The sequence below is a fragment of the Cebidichthys violaceus genome, unplaced genomic scaffold (genome assembly GCF_023349555.1).
Source record: "Cebidichthys violaceus isolate CVI_PGR_0920_01 unplaced genomic scaffold, fCebVio1.0.p SCAF_22, whole genome shotgun sequence".
Lineage (NCBI taxonomy): Eukaryota > Metazoa > Chordata > Actinopteri > Perciformes > Stichaeidae > Cebidichthys > Cebidichthys violaceus.
Genome location: NW_027176395.1, coordinates 4,729,154 through 4,743,838, shown reverse-complemented (window position 1 = coordinate 4,743,838; position 14,685 = coordinate 4,729,154). Strand labels below are relative to the sequence as shown.

Sequence of the window (14,685 nt, the reverse complement as noted above, 5' to 3'; positions counted from 1 at the left end):
AATAATACAGAACTAAATGAATACAAAAATAAATACATACATTTAAAAAAAAGAAGTAAACAATCAACAAAAAAATCTAATACATAAGTATAAATAATTACTACATAAAAGGAAAAAATAAATAAGAAAATAAATAAATAAATCGGGGAATAAATACAAAGGAAAATAAAGAAGAACAAATTAAAAGAGAACAATCTATTTATGTCCATTTATAAAATTTGATCAATTATTAATTCCTATAATTATTTGTAATATTTGTTTTGGTACATTTAATGGAATATTTGTTCATTTATTGGGCCACTTATATATCATAATCATTGTTGAACATTGGCTTTTTGTTTAATACACTGTTCCACAATGATTCTGTGTTTGGTCAGTGCATGATTCGTCCTTCCAGTTTGTTTCTTCCTGAACAGCTCATCCAGGTCTGATTGTGTCCTGTCCTGGGACTGGACAACAGCATTATGCCTCTCTAGTTGTTACGCTCGCTGAGCTTTTCCTCTTTTAGGAATGGTGACCAATAAGCCCGTCTACCATTCATTTGGGATTGCTTCCCACTAGAACCTCAGAGGTTGCTATTGAGTCAGCTTTCAGAAAGGCAGCTGCTCTGCCCACCTTCACCTTTTTGATGATCCTCCCACAGTTGACCTTTTGGTTTCATGGTTCCAAGTTGATTTCTTATTTCTAGGGCTGAAATAAACTCTCACACGCCTCCGTGATAAACTGACCCTCTCTGCGCACATCATGGGACCTTCCGTTTCATAAGAGCCTAATGTGCACTGAAATAGTCACGTGTGTGTGTGTGTGTGTGTGTGTGTGTGTGTGCGTGTGCGTGTGCGTGTGCGTGTGCGCGCGTGCGCGCGTGCGTAGGCTTTGCTACGAGCCTGTACGCCTTTAAATGTCGTATGCTGAGTAGAGGGCGGACCCGAGTGGCGCGTGTGTGCGTGCGTGCGCCTCTTGCCGGCAGCCGCTGTGAGTCGCACGGAGCTTACAGCCGCCTTTGAGCGTGTGATGCACCGTGGTCGACGCACCTGTGAGGAGCAATAAACCCAGCCCGGTACCGCCTGGTGCTCACCGCCCTGCCAGCAGCGGAAACACAGCTGCTTTAAACGGGATCCTGGATTTTATTAACCACGGCGTGAGGAGTTTTACAGCTGGATTTTAACAGTTGGATACTCTTGGCGAAATGCTTAACTAAGGTCAGTAGCGTCGTCTTTTACCCTAACCTGTTCATGTTGCTGGTCCGCGTACAAACCCCGTGGGCATTAAATGTAGTGAAACGGGAGCAGGTGCCACAGAAAATATGAGGCAGAATAAAAGGCAGGTTTCCTCTCCTGACGCACAGGTATCGCGCAACTTGACACTTTAACAGGACTTTTCCAGTTTTGTGCGCAACGGAACGTTGAATATGGCGGAGCTGAAGCAGGTGTGAGTCTCCTTGAAGGAAAAGCGGCTTTTGAGGGATTCGAAATGGGAATATCTGCGATGTTGGCCTCTGAATCCCCTCGCTGAGGAACAGAGGCACCGTGGCAGGCGGGTTTAGAATTACACACGTCCTCTCCCCTCCCCGAGGCGATGTTTTCTATATGAAAGATCCATTTTATTTGCATTTCTATTTTATCTTGCACATTCGACCATGCGGTGTTTTAACCACGCGTTTGTATCAAATAGGAAGAGCATCAACCCTGGAAAAAAAAGAGACTTAAACCACGAAACATATTTCCTTCACCTTGTTTTTAGAATGATGAATAATAAATGGCATGAACGCCAGGTGTCCGATGTCCACGCATTGTTCTCGTCTACAGCTTCATGTTCAAATGTCAAACAAATGCACCCTGACACGCAGCGCACAGCAAACACGGCGAACGCCCTCTTTAAACAGAGATGCATATTTGGATGGAATTGGAGCAGTATGACATGCCGTTTGATACGTGACCTTCTGTGTGAACGGAGATGGACGGCACGCAGCAGCAGGCTGCTCACTTCCTCGCCATGCAGGCTAATAACCATCACATTCCTCCATTATCCCTCTTCCTCTCATGCGTCTGGATTCCCAAATCCAGCTGCAGCCTGCTGTTTCTACAGACTGGTCGAACGGGTGTCACTGATATCGACATTTGCGAAACTCCCATCAAACTAAAACGTCAAGGTTCCAAAATTAATAATTGAAACACGACTGCTTCATATTAAAATGGCCTCGAAACATCGAAATAAATTAAACCGAAGTTAGTATTTTTAAAAAAAAGGTGTCCTTCGAATGATTGAGTGAGGGGATTTTTTTTTTTTTTTTTTTAGGAAAGCATGATTATGATGATTTTGATTATTTCAGTTCCCCGGTGGATCGAATGGCGTCGCGGGGTCCGCAGGGAGGGTGGCTGAAATGGGACTGCTCTGCCTCCAATAAACTGCATTTTATGCTGCACGTTGAGCTGCGCTCCCGTCATCCATCCGCATTTTTTAAAGCCAATCTGGGCCTGCGATGTAGATCAGCCTCCAACCCATTCGGGACTTCAGATTTAATTGAGTACTGCATTTTTCGTTCTTCATTTACGCTTTACTGCGACGAATACACGATGTCTCGTAATACAGCAGGTCGGGTCCTTTCCATTGCAGGAAGCGCGAGGCCTTATTGCAGTGCGCCATAGAATCCACCACCTGCCTTTAAATGAGCCGCACGGTGTGCGGGCCTCCTGTCTGTCTCACGCCTTTTACTGGAATACCTACACACGGTGTAAAAAAAAGAAGGACCATTTGAAGTGATGGAACAGAGACTAAATTTGTGCTAATTCACAAGGAAATTCCAGTTTGTATTCGTCGCTGCAGCACATATTTTCGACGTGTATGATTTTAAGAGTTAATAGGATTAGATGCATCTTGGGCATTTATGCAGGGGGAATTCCTAATCAGGCTTTTTCCAAAACAGGCTTCATAACGGGCGTGACCCACCCAGGGAATGCGTCTCTTTTCCCCGCAAAGGGCCCAAAGGTGCTTCATCACCTGCTCCACAACTGTTTAGATAATCATTTACAAACGAAAACACTTTCATGTTCTATGTTTCGAGAAAGAAAACAATGTGTGCCTTCAATTGGTACACACGATTATGTTTATTAATTCACCGTCCTATAAAAAATACTTTTTACTGCATTGCTAGGAGGTAAAATAAATCAGGCTAGATTAAATGTGTGATCGGTTATGAATATTAGATTTGCTATTTTACACGCAAAATACTTCTAATAATCCTCTTCGAGTGTAATGTCTTCGACATGGACGGTGCGTATTTTTTTGGCAAAACATGAACCCCTCTCTCGATTTAATGTTCCTTCTCGTTTTTCTGCCCCCCCCCCCCCTCTATTTCGGGTGTTGGGTGGGGGTTGTTCGGGTAGGATGGAGGCTGTTTTGGGTAATTTGGCTGTCCTGCTTTTTTGTTCTGGTTGGCAGCCGATTAACTGCGCTGACAAATCAGGCGCAAAAAGCCAAGGGCTCTCAAGGTAACACTAATCCCTCTGGGCGGGGAGAGTCAAATATTACGCAGGATTTTGGAGAATGCTCTTTTCTTTAATTCGGTCGTTTTTCTGCGTTCAGACGGTGTGTCTCACTCACTGCTCTTTTTCGCTTTTTTTATTCTTTAAAAGTGTAACAGTGTGTGACATTGCTGGACCATGAATGTTTTCTATTCCGTATCGAAAATATCTGTTGTGCCGTCATTATAGTTATCCTTTCAAATAAGGGGTTCAAATAAATATGAAACAGAAAGGAAAATAATTCTCCCTCTTTTGTAAATATCTCAGATTTATCCAGGCCTGCAAAAGCACAGGCATGAAATAATATATAGCGTTTGGCTTTTCATATTTTTTCACAATCCTAAGTGGTCCAACAGCAGGAATTAATCAGTCATAATTCAGAAGTCAGTGCCACAACGTGATGTTCTCTGACCTGCTGCTGCTGCTGGTGAGGTGTTTGTGGGTGTGTTCTCTGGTGGACTGTGGTGGAGTGATGGAGAGGTCTATATCCACGCTATGGTTGTGTAATATATTTTGTGTGTTTGCAGTCATTGTGCATGTGTGTACAGTCAGTGTGGGGTGCGTTTCATTTTACGGTGTGTGTGTGTGTATATCATTTTGCGGTGTGTGTGTGTGTGTGTGTGTGTGTGTGTGTGTGTGTGTGTGTAGGTTTGTGGGCTGCTCTCTAACTCGGTGATGTAATGCCATGAAGGGTGCTGCAGCAGAACCACAGAGCCCAGAGAAGGCGTGTCCAGCCTGCAGAGTAGCTGAATAACAACACGGTGCCCACGCTGCACCCCCCCCCCCCCCCCTCCCCCCCATCCCCCAAACCAAAGCCACAATATCGCCCCCCCCCCCCACCCAAAATCACACACCCTTCATCCCTCATCTCTCACTTTCACTCAACCTCCCATTTCACATTTCACTGCCTTTTATATGTCTGTTTTTATTTCTGTCTGTTTAAAATGAGCAGCAGAGGCTGTACACAGACAGACGGGCTCAATACTAAAATGAGGACGTATTTAAAAATAGTTATAATCATTTTGCAAACAAACCAAAGGAAAATTCCCCTAATTTTACACAAGGATTTCTTTCATTTTCATTTGAAAAATGAGTCTCTGTATTACTGTCCCTTTGCTGATGAATGCCATTGTGTCTTTAAAGATCTATTGCATGTTGGTGCTGAGGTGTTTTTGGCCAGACTCAACACGGTATACAGAGTTCTTTTACAGTAGGATGATATACGCGAGTACTGTCGGAGATGATCCACACTGTATTTAAAATCTCTGAGTGCGTGAGACCGTTGTAGACATTATTTATCCACAAAGCGAGTCTCCAGAGCCTTTACTATATCACAGTATTTGAATAGAAAAAGAGTATCTACCATGCATGAGAATGTTATTCACATGCCCTTAGCTCCGCCTTTCATAGTAGAGATACCAGCCTAAGATGGTGGGTACCTGCTGTTCTATTTACCCACTAAGGTTTGTGGCTGAATTGTGATGAAGTGTGTGTCTGCATCGCGATGAAGAGAGAGGAGGAAGAAGTGGAGTCAGGGTGTTTCATGCGATGCATGAGTGGGAGTGGATGAGGTGGAACATCACTCCCTCTCTCTGCGTTTCCACTAATCTCGCCTTCTGCTGTCTCTCCTCCCCTCCACTGTCATGTTGCATGTCCTGGTCAAATGTATCCCTGCAGCAACAAAGACGGGCAAAAGAAAATGGCACCTCTTTGAATCTATTGGGAGATGTCACATGCAGCGTTGGTGTCTGTGTGCATCGGCTTCACACTGAACGATTCGAGCAAATCCGAAAAATTGCCGCCTGTCCCTTTTGAGATATCATCGGCAAGCTGTGGAGGACATTTTGTCACTTGCGTCTGGACAGCGTGTGCGCTTATGTGTTTTTGTGAGACTAGTGTGTGTGTGATCAGGGCACCTGCTGTAAAATTACTGGCAAGTGGCATCCATTTAAACGCAATGGGCCTACCGGTGGGCTGCTTTTATTTGCATTTACACACACACGCCCTCCGTCCCAGTCCGTGCGGTTGTTAATAGGATCCAGAGTGCTGCTGCCTTTTGTCAGTGTGTGTATGTGGACTCGTCCCTGTGGGGTTCGTCAAAGGAGCCTTTCACCGAGAACAATGATCCATGCCGTTTAGCCTTTTAACCCCTGACGCTCCCTACACAGCAACAAAAGAGACACACACACACACACACACACACACACACACACACACACACACACACACACACACACACACACACACACACACACACACACACTGGTAATGCCAGAATAAGTCTGCATTTGTAAACATGAGTGCAGTATTTATACTCTTAAGTGTGAATGCAGAGTAGGACAAGAGCTTGTTTGTATACCAAGGTAGTGATTCATATTAGCTGACACCAATCAACAGAAAATACTCAATATACGTAATGCAGATACTGCCTCTGTTGCAGAGAAACACACCAATAAATACAAAATTAAAACAAGAAAAGAAAACCTGCTTTTTGTAATTTATCAAAATGTATTTTTTAGGAAGAACAATCTGTTCAGTTTACAACATGTTGTGTTTGAAAATAAACAAAACGGCCTGATTTAAAAAAATATATTTTAGTGTAAAAATGGTCAGTATTTAATGAAATAAAAGAAGAATAAAATATGAACATGACGGTTAATAAGAGAGGATCTCGTGAGAAGGTTTTGCTGAAATTTGGTAACGGCTCAGAATAAAGAAAAAATAAATATCATGGTTTAAATTGTTTGTTTTTGGAGGAGATACATTTCTAATACAGTATATGAACACTGTAAGATACAAAAACATATAGGAGATACATTTCTAATATGTGGACACTGTAAGATAAAAAGGCATATCGCCAAATCTTTTTGTTTATTTCAGTAAGAATGTATAATTAATGGCTTAGAGTAGAAATACACAGCAACACGCATACCCAAATTAGTTAATATTGACCAGTAAATAGTTGACTACGTAATGTTTGTATGACATTATTATTATTGTTGTTATTATTATTATTATTATTATGAACCAGTTATATCTATTTTTACATATTTGCCTGGATTGCCAAAAATGTATCATACATTTTTTGGAAGGAAAAAAAAGCTTTAATATATTCTTATACAACCATCAGGGCAACAGTCTGTGTTGTTGTATCTAAAAGAAAATGTTTTAAATATTCCAAAATGATGTAATTGCTAGCTTTAGTGCGTCCCCACGTTGCAGACGTCTGAAGAAAGACGTAGAATGCAGGCAAAGGGAAGATGCATTTGACCGAAAGATGAGAGGCTGTCCAAAGCACCTGCATGGCCAAGGCTTTCTTTCTTACTGGTTGATGACTCCTTATGTTGGTGTTGCTAAGAAACTATCCAAAACTGAAATCCAATGTTTGATGATGCTTACAAAAACGATCCATGGAAAAATTAGGCTTGAAGAAGTAAATATTCTGAAAACTACGCGTGCTTGCTTCCGGGCCTGTGGCAATTATTCCATGATCGCCTGATTATGATTATTTGATCCGAGTGTGATCATTTTCTCAATCGTTAGATTCCACAATCAAGGGCATTTTAAGGCCATGTTCAAAATGCTGCAACAAATAGAAAGTGAATTTGGTGTTTTTCCGTCAGTTGGGTAAATATACTCTACATGAGGAAAAAATGAAGCTTAGCTTGTTATGTTATTTATTCTGTTCCTTCCAACCATAACGTTCCCATTTTGGATGCTGAAGTCCATTTTACTTGTGTAAATTAGAAAATGGATTAGTCCATTGATATTCATCACAGATAATGTTGAATCAATACAATTTATTTCACTTTGATTTCTACGTCACACATAAATGCTGTTCTTTATATAACGTTTAAATCTGCAGAATCAAGTTTAAACTTAAAGAGGTGTGTAGAATTAGCAGCCGTCATGTTAAGGGTGCATAATGAGTGGTAAAATAAATACATTCACTTATGAATATACACAGTTATGTTCTCAAAGCATTCCTCTCTTGCCTTATTTGAAGAAACAGTGTGGCTTTTTGCTGTAAAAAAACAATATATATATATATATATATATATATATATATATATATATATATATATATATATATATATATATATATATATATATATATATATATATATATATATATATATATATTTATTCATCAACAGTGTTGTTATAGGCAGAAGTAATCATAATAAATGTATGTATATAGCACTTTTCAAACAACTTTTACAAAATGCTTTACAGGACATTAATAAAAAACAATAACTTAACTTAAAACCGGACATCACAGAACATATCAACAATAGTAAATAAATATGTACATACATGTGTATGAATATAAACGTGTACCTATACATATGTTTCACCTCACATATTACCTAACATAACATACTTATACAGACACATTTCATTTAGACCTTTTAAGAATGCCATCCTAAAAAAAGTGCTTTATATACAAAACGTTTTAAAAGTTGATGTAGATGATTGTATCTCCACAGGAAGTGCAGTCCAGAGCTTGGGAGAGCTGAACATGCTTGATACCTCGAGTCACAAATTTGGACCTGGGAACAGCAAGAAGTAGCTGACCAGCAGATCTCGGGTGTTAAGAGAACCATTATGTACTCTGGGGCCACTCCAAGTTGTGCTTTAAAAGTGAGTAGTACAATTTTAAAAAGTGATTCTAAAATGTAGGGGAACCAGTGCAAAGATGCTAGGACAGGTGTGATGTGTTCCCTTTTGTAAATGCCCATTAAAAGCCTGGCAGCCAAGTTCTCAACCAGTTGTAGCCGTGGAAGTTGCATTTGACTGAGGCAGGAATGGGTATCCGCACACTTAAATCTATGCGGAGTTCTCTGCAAAGATTGAAGTGTGTGGATACCCAATAGTAAGGTTGGGTCAAATAGGACTCCCAAGTTTCTGGCAGAATGTGTCGTATAAGGAGCTAAGGAACTCAGCTGGTGTTTAAGTGCTTCAGTAGTGCCGGGTGGAGCAATCAGTAAAACATCTGTTTTGTTATTGTGTAGCTGCGGGTAGTCTTATATTTAATTTAGGCAATTATGCAGGGTGATGAGGCTATTGGGGTCGTTAGGAATGGTGGGCAAATACAGCAGGGTTCCTTTGCCAACAGTGAGAAGACATGATGTGTTTTTGCATTATGTGACTCAATAGAAGCATGTGAAGTGAGAAGAGGACTGGACCCAGAATAGAACCTTGTGGGACTCCGCAAGTGATGTGCCAGTTATAAACAGGACCTGTGATACTGACCCACTCCCTCTGACAGTTGAAAATAATTTCATGATCTATTTTGTTGAAGGCCACATTGATAGCAAGAAGGCTGAAAATAGAACAGAGTGCTGCATCTACTTTTTAAAAAAAGAGGGTCATTAGTCAGTTTTAGGTGAGCTGTCTCTGTACTGTGTATTTAAAAAGTCTGATTTGAATTTATCTAAAATGCTTTTGTCATTTAAAAAGGTTAAAAAAAGTTTTTTTTTTCTCTAAAACCTTTGATGAAAATGACAATTTAGAAATAGGCCTATAGGTGGCATAGGCCTCTTTGGTGAAGGCTTTGATCTTTTTAGAGAGAGATTGTATGACAGAATGTTAAAAACCTGACGGAAAGTTTCCAATGAGCTATTTATGATCGTAATAATGGGGGTACCCATAGTGCCGATGACCTCTTTAGATGTAATCCCAACACAACTTTTTAGTACAAGTTGTTGATTTCATTCCTTTTACTGATTCGTTGAGATTTATCAAAGATATTTCTCAAAATGAGTGAAAACCAAGGGTATAACAGAGATAGCCATTGAGCAAAATAAGCTCTGACATCTGTGATCTTGTTATGAAAATAAGTTCTTCATAAGGGCTGCACTGAAGTCCAGAATGTGAAGGACTAACAACACAATTTATTGAACTGAATGGCAGATTCTGACCCTAGCGTTATGGTGATGGTCTGCAACACAATTTGCAAAGAAAGCCATTCTTACATTCTTAACTGCTACTTGATAGGCACGCATCAGATTTTTAAGACGGTCAAGAGGTGACAGTTGTTTATCAGATCTTCACTTTCGCTCTGCTCTACAACACTGTCTTTTTAAGGAGGGAGTGTGCTCATTAAGCCATAAACATTTGGATTAAGTTTAAAAGGAGCAATACAATCCAGAATGGAAGCACAGGTTTTATCCAAACACATATCGGATGAAAGAACAAGTCCAGTGTGTGTCTTTTTAAGTGTGTAGGCCCCTTTGACTGACTGTGTAAGAGTAAATGAGTCAATCAGATGAATGAAGTCAGTGGAGAGAGGATCTGAGGGACAACAAACATGAATATTAAAACCGCCCGGTATCAAAACTCGGTCATATTCAGACAGCAGCCCTGAAATGCTGTGATAAAGTAAGCATTGGACTTGGAAGGTTTATAGATCACAATTCCAAGCAATAAAATATTTATAACAAAACTCTGCAGCTCAAAGCATATGAAGTCACCAAAAGAGACAAGAGAGTATTTAAAGAGTTCCTATAAATGTCTGCCAGCTCCCCACTTCGACCTGAAAATCTAGGTTTATTTAAAAAAAGTCACCTTCTGTGAGCCAGATTTCAGTGAACAGAAAAAAAGTCAATATTATTTGAACGAATAATGTCATGACAGAAAAAGGATTTCGTCAAGAGGGATCTTGTGTTAAGATCAAAGTTAGTGTTTGTATACTGTAGTGTTTATATTACGACCAGAATAATATGACACTGCTGTTTTTGTCCCATGTGAAACTAAAAGTAAAGTTGACACTTGAGTCACTAGTCATGTGACTCGTTTGTCACTCACAGTCGCATCAACTACGCTCTTTTCCCCAAACCTCAGTTTTGTTTTATTTGCCTAAACGTAACTTCCTGTGAAGACTAAAGTTTATTATGAAAATACTGACACGCTGTCCCTGACGCGTCCAAAACGGATGTTAGAGGGGAATGTAGAGCGTCATAGTTTGAAGCATAGGGCCACTGACCAAGCGTCTGTATTTGACGAGTTGGAAGCCAGAATGGATTAATTATTCTGATCGGGGACAGTTAAGTAATTACAGACAGTTCTTTGCTGCTTTTAGTATGTTTAAACTTTCATTTAACCTCTAAGCCACTCCTGTAGCGAAACATCTATGTTTAGAACTGTTGTGCAATGTAATCGGACCAAACTGCTGATCTCGTTACATCATTATTTATTGAACAAACACATTTCCATCGTCTATTTGTGGCATGAGCTCACTTCCATCCAGCTTTTCTAATTGGCTATTGTAGAGTGAGAGGTTTTTATGTAGCAGGCATATATGAGATACAGGCCTCTATTTCAGATTCCCTCTGTTTTGAATAGTATATTCAGTCATATTTCAGTATGAAGCTTCTTTCATTTCTGATCTGCTCCCGTTTTCCTGTTAAATGTTTGTTATTGCATTATGCTTTTTATACAAAAAAATTGTATTTGTTTCAAGTTAAAAGTCAGTCTTTATTTCAATGGACAAAATCCCTTGATATCTTAAGGCTTTTATTGTGAAACATTTGCAGGAATGTGCATGGAAAATTCCGTGTTCCCATATGGTACCTCAAGAGTAGCTGCTGACGCTTTGTGGTGCTTGTACATTGCTACACAATACGATTTGGCTGGTTTATAAATACACATTCACCCAGTGACTGAAAAAGGACAAAAACACTTAAGATGACTAATCCTGAGCAACAAAGTGTGGAAAATAGCACAATGATATTGTTGGATTTAATAAATTAAAGTGAAATGTAAACTATGCTAAGTTGGAATGCTCATTAATGACCAGGGGCCAGATGTACGAACGATGTGTACGCACACCTCACACCGACTTTAGGCCAGGCACACATGGTTTACCAGAGATAGCTGTGGATGATATGATAAGGAGGAAATTAAGTATAACTTGAGAAACGGTTGACATTGTTTTTAGGTTGATTGCCAATTTCACTGGTTGTGTTATTCGTTTTTTGCATCCAACACAGCATTCTGTAAAATGTCAAGCGCATTTAATGTGAAATTATTTGAGTGATGAGTTTCATATTTCTTTCCGTTTACATTTGAGCCATCATCTCCCTTTTTAATGATTGCTTAGCTTTGTCGTGAATTGTTAACTTTGTAAAGTTTCAACAAGAACACTATTAAGGAATGACTGATCATCCTTCTGAAGTTTAATGATTATTGAGATGGTACTGGTTGATGGTTTGCTTAAATGTGATGAAGTAGTGGTGCGAGAGATATAGATAGCCACAGCAGTGTGTAATGACAGCAGCACTGGTCGGTTGACCAATATGAGCTGGTGGGGTGTAATTCTTGTCTCATTATCAACCGTAAGTCCATCAAATTCAGTGTCCCATATAGCTATTATTCAAGCTTCTTTCTTCTGCTAAGCACTGGCTGCTAACAGCTGGCTAGCTAACTAGCTGTGCGCCGCTGGTTGTCCATTAACCTTGTCAGTGAGGGAGTAAACATTGTACATGTTACTAAGAGGGGCCAGTCATATATAATGAGCTTTGAAATTTAGGAGTTTAAGCCTTACCATTTCTCACAGGTAGCATTACATTCAGCATTGACACAGACTCTATTTTTTTTAATTCTTGCTTAACGATTTGTCCAAAATAAATATCAGAAACATTTCTGATTTGATACTTGAATATTTGATTATTCAATCATCTCCTGAAAACAAACAAATGTTCTCTGAACTGGAGAATCAATATTTTTACTGAAGCACTTCACTTAAAACTTTAAAAAAAGTTATGACATGGATTTATTTCATCACTGGAGTAATGTGCAATTAAGATAATCAAATGTATTTTATTTTCAGTGTGGGGCAACAGAAATAATTGAAAGGATTTACAGTTTGGTCTCGGTCTAAAATGCTTCCAAACATTAGAGGATTGTGTGCAAGGTTTTTAGCTGCATCTTGTTTTATAATAAAAAATAAACTTTATTAATTTAGCACCTTTCATACAAGGGGAGTCGTTCAAAGTGCTTTACAACAATGTGAAGCAACAAAAGAATTAATAAAAAGAAACCGATTAAATTATGTAATTACTGCACAATTAAACTTTAATATAAAACAAAGGAAGACTCCGGGGAATGCATGCCAGAGTCATGCATGCTTTCTCCAGGCGCAGCCATTCTTGCAACTTGCAGATGCACGTTATGCAAATAGACATGTTTGTGTAATCTATGAAGTCCTTGACGAATCGCCGCAGCCCTGATTTGTAATCAGCCTTGTGAGTGCAGGCATCGGCCGATGACAATTTTCTCAAATTGGAGCTGCGTAGTCAGGGACAATGGCTCCTGGTAGGGTCTCCTGAAGCAAAGTGGTCCCAGGGGATGGGCCAGACCAGTTGATTATGCTTATGAATTTAAGAGCAGTTTGGAGTAACCAACCTTCTTGGAGTCTCTGGATGCTGGAAAGACAGCCAACTGGGGACTCTATAGTTCTGCCAAGGGACTTAAATGTACCTAAGTGTGTAGTGAGGGTGAACTGAGACCGTCTGGCTGAGGCCTCTGTCTGCGAGGTCTTCAACTCCCAACTTCGTGCATCCCAGGAGAGGCTAGGGTCATGGAATCCGAGTGAGCAATGTTAAAAGCCTCAATTATGGGCTGCAGCTGCGGCTGTTGCCAAAGCAAAAACCTGAGTGTGGGAGGAGTTCTGGGAGACTATGGAAAAGGACTTTCGGTTGGTCTCATCGAAGTTCTGGCCAACCGTTAGACAACTCAGAAAGGGAAAGCAGGACTTGGCTCAGGCTGTGTTCAGCAGAGGAAGAGAACTGCGGACCCGGATTGGGGATATTGTAGAGGGGTGGAAAGAGCACTTTGAGGACCTCTTGAACCTGACTGACATGTCTTCCGTGAAGTAGTAGAGTTTGATAACTCGGGACAAGATCCATCCATATGCCTGGAAGAAGTTGCTGAGGTAGTCAAAAAGCTCCCCAGCGGCAAGGCTCCATGGATTGGCCCTCAGATGCTGAAGGCTCTGGACATTGTTGTGCTGTCTTGCCTGCAGGCATCTTCAGTGTTGCGTGGAGGTTGGGGACAGTGCCTGTGGAGTGGCAAAGAGGGGTGCTGGTTCTCATTTTTAAAAAGGGAGAGTGTGGTCCAATTATTCTGGTATCACACTGCTCAGCCTACCCTGGAAAAATGTATTTCAGGGTGCTGGAAAGCAATGTAGATTCTGTTCTGGCTGTGGAACAGTGGACCAGATCATTATCTTTGCAGGTCTGTTGGAGGGGTCATGAGAGGTTGCCCATCCAGTCTACATGTGTTATGTGGACTTGGAGAAGGCTGTCGTAGGCCTTCTCCAAGTCTGTGGGGGGTACTGCGGGACTACGGGGTACCTGGGTGAGAGCTGTGTCCGTATTGTCGACATAAAGTTGAACACGTTTCCAGTGCGTTTTGGCCTCTGCCAGGGTTGTCCCTTATAGGGCTGGGCAGTATAACGTTTTTAATTTCCCGTATGATATGAATTTTTCATATAGCGTCATACCGGTATAGCCGAAACAACTGCTGCCACTCTTCAACAGCAAGCAAAATATATTGTTCGCCGCGAAGAGCGCTACGGTTGGAGCTACTTATGTAGTGAGAGGGACCCCTAAATTATAACACAACAATTAATAACCCACAACTAACGCTTTTTAACAGGGCAACACCACGGCATACAACAGTTTGTGACACATAAACAATTTGTGACACTAATAATTGTACATTTATAAAATTTCACCGCCGAACAGCATGCTGGGTACAGCTCGGTAGCTAGGTGTTAGCACAACAGTCTGCTAACAGCTGGGAGAGGCTCCGTCGCGTTACTTAAAGAACAGAAAAGAGCGATGCAGGAGGAACAAAGAGAGACCGGAGATGCACCAATAGAGTCTGTGCCCAAGAGAGGAGCTGTGTCTGCTGTTTGGAAGTATTTTGGTTTTAAAAAATCCGATGTTTTGCAAGTTTGGAGCCACTGTTGTTGCCGCTGGTGGTTCTGTTGGCTCCTTCAGATTGTAACCTTTAGACCACATTGGGGCTGTTTGCAGCCAAGTGTGAAACAGTCGGGATGAGAGTCAGTACTTCTGTTTTTAGTGTTTTAATGACTGTTTTTAATGTTTCAATGAATGTTCTTAATTGTTTTTAAATCTCCTTTTCTTTTGCATTA

General features: G+C 40.6%; 1 protein-coding gene across 6 annotated transcripts in view; it reads left to right on the top strand.

Annotated features, from left to right (window-relative positions):
• The first annotated feature begins 1,013 nt into the window (after positions 1-1,013).
• The window catches only part of nrxn3a (neurexin 3a), a 154,359-nt gene continuing 140,687 nt past the window's right edge, over positions 1,014-14,685 (top strand). For 5 of the 6 annotated variants that reach the window (XR_011103564.1, XR_011103563.1, XM_068717648.1 and 2 more), the window contains exons 1-2: positions 1,014-1,199; positions 8,012-8,165. The gene's annotated coding sequence lies outside the window, so the exon portion shown is untranslated. The remainder of the gene's footprint in view (positions 1,200-8,011; positions 8,166-14,685) is intronic. The other variant, XM_068717645.1, reaches the window with a different exon arrangement.